This window comes from Meles meles, chromosome 1 (assembly GCF_922984935.1).
Source record: "Meles meles chromosome 1, mMelMel3.1 paternal haplotype, whole genome shotgun sequence".
Taxonomy (NCBI): Eukaryota; Metazoa; Chordata; class Mammalia; order Carnivora; family Mustelidae; genus Meles; species Meles meles.
Window position 1 is genome coordinate 50,201,639 of NC_060066.1, and position 3,908 is coordinate 50,205,546.

Consider the following 3,908-nt stretch of genomic DNA (forward strand, 5'->3'; position numbering starts at 1 on the left):
ATCTCATAAAGTAACTGAAGCGATGGGTTGCAGCTTGGCCCTGTGTTTTCTTACAGCTCTAATAAATATTTCAGTGATGCAGAGGAATGGGGTATAATCGTTAGCTTTCTTCTGATGAGCTAGTTTGCTCCTCCTTCTATGCTAAATACCTTTCAGTGAATACAGCAAGATCTGTGCATAGGTTTGCATCCTACATGAAATTCCACTTGTTTCTCAAAGGATAATAAATCTCCCTGAGACATCCCTCCATTTGGAAAACCAGGTTACCTGTACCAAGTAAATACATAGTCTTTTCTAATTTGCTGACTTGATTTTTAAAGGCCTTACGATAGGTTTTAATCTTTGTGATTTTTAAGGTCAATTAGTTGCAAGTGACTCAGATGTATTCTGTTCTGAAACTGGCCACATTCATTAAAATTGAGTCAGGTTTGTACTTGCTTTATTTCTATTGAAACCAACATTTTGGACTCAATGAGTTTTCTTTCACCTTATCTTCAGAAATTTCACTATGCAAGAATTGTCTGCTATGTCCCAGCATTTAGACTCCGTGAGACTGTGATGACACACTGCTTACATTCATCTATCCAAGTCAAGATGAGAGCTGAGATCTGAAACCCATACCCCAGCTTAAAAATGTCAGTATTCCACAGAAGAACTAAGAGTCATGGTCTCGAAGAATTGGCACAAGAGAGGTAAGGGCCTAGGAAACGGTGTGGTCCTAGGAAGAAAGTCAAAAGTCTCCTTCTCCAGAAGTCTCAAGTTTTATTCCAACAACTGCCTGACATGTGGATAGAGTTAACTGAAATCAGAACAACAACAAAAAATTTTTTTGCCACTTATCCTTCCTTTATAAGTACCTCTCTATTCAAGCATTCTGCGACTGACAATAAGGACAAAAATTAACAAACAAATGAATACTGAATTTTTATCCAGGCCATTTCTTATCTGAGAAGCTTTACTATTTAGCTACATTGTTTAAAAATTTTAGGTGCCATGAGTGACTTTTTGTGAAGTATTTCCATGGCCACATGAACGATGATAAAACCTTTGCTTTGAAAAAGATCCAGGACAAATTGTTAGCAGTTATAACATATGACTCAGAACTCTGGGGACTCCATCCCTGCTGATCCACACATTGGAGCAGAGGGACAGCTGTTTTCTGAGGAGGATTTGACACTGCCTCCTGTTGGTGGGTGCTTCTGTTGCCCTCCTTTCTGCTGCGTTTCTGTGGGATGGCCATTCCTGTCAGGCATTTCTCGTAGTAAGAGAACTTTACTTCGTCTGCCTCTTGCTCAATAACCAATGACCTATCTGCACTTCAAGTTCTTGGCATAAATGACAACTCCAACCTTCTCTGTACAACTCCTCAATAAAAGCTTCATTACGAAAGCTAGTACTTAAGAAGAAATGCCTGACAGACATATATTCAATTCTCCAGTTATTCTAAATGTTTTCTCCAGACTATAATGGGAAATAAAAATAAATAAAAACAACCAGTTATTGAGAGCTTATTCTATGCCACTGTGCTAAGATATTCACCTAATTGTGTGTTTATAGTGATGTCATATACAGTGTTAATTATAATCATTTTACAGAAGAGGCATAGCTAGGATTTGAACTAGTATTCATATCGATGTATCTGATCCCAAAGTGAGTTCCCTTTATCATCATAGTAAAGTGTTCTTTATCAAAACACTAAAATGCTGAAATTGTTTTGGACCTTTATGAATTCTTTTTACTTAACTACAAAACTACAAAAAATGTTGATGATGATTATTACATCAATGAGAACCCATCAGAAATTACCCCAAGGCATCTTGGTCAAAAAAGGCTGAGATTCCTTCGAATAACTGGTTTTGTTTTCTCTCAAGAACACCAGATTCTATGTGATTGCTCCTGTTTTCTTCTTTGCTTTGGTCACTAGGAAGCAATGAAACAATTCTTGTCAACTTCTAGCAACTATGCATATGTATTTCCATACTCCAAAATCTTACTGTAGGTTTATTATTTTCTTGCCTGTACTTTCGCTTTGCCCTAATTTCCCTCATTTACTTATTTTACTTACCTTTTATTATATGTATTTTTAATTAAATTCAATGAATTATCATATAGTATATTATTATTGTATGTATTTTTTAAAATCTTTCTCAAATCCTTGATGAAAATAGGCAGAATATATTATGCAATATACTCATTGTGATTCTAGTTAATTTATTTGGTAAGAATCTGGTAAGTGCATATTGCATTACCAGAACTATTATAGGTGCTAGATATTTACTGAAACCTCCTCAATAAAAACAGTAACATAATCATATATTACCCCGCTGTTTGAAATTAACTTCTTATTCTACTTCTTATTCAAGCAGTGTCTAGCCAAAAATATAAAACTAAAACTCATAGGAACATACTGACTCTGGAATTCTGCTCTCTTGTACTGTAATACTCAATGGTCTTTTAATCTATCTTCTAACTCTATTGAATATCATCAGTTTGAATAGTTTAATGCATGAGGTATGTAGATCAGTTACAACCAAAACATATTCACAAACACAGCCATAGTAGTGCAAAGCACCAGCAGTTTCAACATCACTAGAGATATTAATTAATCCTCAAAACTATTTTTTCTCATCTGATTAATATGCCAGCCTTTTAGGCCTGAGAAGGGAAATGAATTATACTTTATATAACCCTTTTCATTAGACAAAAATTAAATGTAATAACAGAACCCAAACGTAAGCCAGAGTTGCCTGTTAGGACAACTAATCCAATTCCACAGAGAAAAGAAGAAACAAGATCAGTCAGGGTTACCTATAACAGACATGTTTAATTCAGGTTTGTTATCCTCTGAGTTTATCTCATTGAGTGCTCTGGCCACTCTTGAGAAGGTGAATTAATTATTAAACAATTTCTGTAAAGCTACTTAAGTCAGCTTTTTCTTTTCACCCCAAGAGTAATGATGCAAGCAAATGCATTCACAGAATAGGATGCAATTAAAGCTTCAATTGATTTCAATTATTGACTATATTTCAGCTAAATTAGCAGTTTAGGATTCATTTTCCCATCTAACTTTAATTTTCTACACAAACGACAGATAGATGTTTTAAACTTGACTATTTGCTTGTAAAACATGCATTTTAATGGTTTTTGTTTTTTACACTACAGCAACTATTATCCACTGTTTTTCTATTAATAGAGACCCTTCCAACTAATATGCTTTCTGATTTTTCATAGTTATTTCCAAAGATGTTTGATGCTTGATTCTGTTAAGGCAAAACAAAGTTCCTGAAAGGTCCTGACTTGTTGCTTTTTAAACATATTTTCAACCATTTTTTAAATGTTTTGACTGTATCTCTGGTTGCCTGCTATAATGATTTTAAAATTAAGATGAACTACATATTAAGAAGAAACCTGAGCTATACTTGCAAGAAAAATCAATGAAAAATCTTTCTACGGAGGGGCACTTGGGTGGCACCCTAGGTTGTATGTGCACTCTTGGATTTGGCTCAGGTCATGATCTCAGTGTCATGGGATAGAGCCCCTCACTGGCTCTGGGCTCAGCTTGGAGTCTGCTTAGGTTTCTCTGTCCCTTTTCCTTTGCCCCTCCACACTGAGTACTCTCTCTCTCAAATAAATAAATCTTTTAAAAATACATTTTTACTGATGTGCAGAAGTCTGTGTCAGTCATCAAATATTAAATTATGACCCGGTTTAGATTCTACTCAAGGTAGAATTGACCTTTCAAACCAAAGAATTTCCTTGCATGAATCATTTGTGCAACTCTGATCAATGTTAATGACAAATGAAAATTAAGACAAGTATTATAATCACAGTTTATATATATGACATTTAGAGTGCTTTCTGTTGTGAGTCACAGACAACCCTTCCCAAAGTGGCTTCAAGTGCAACAG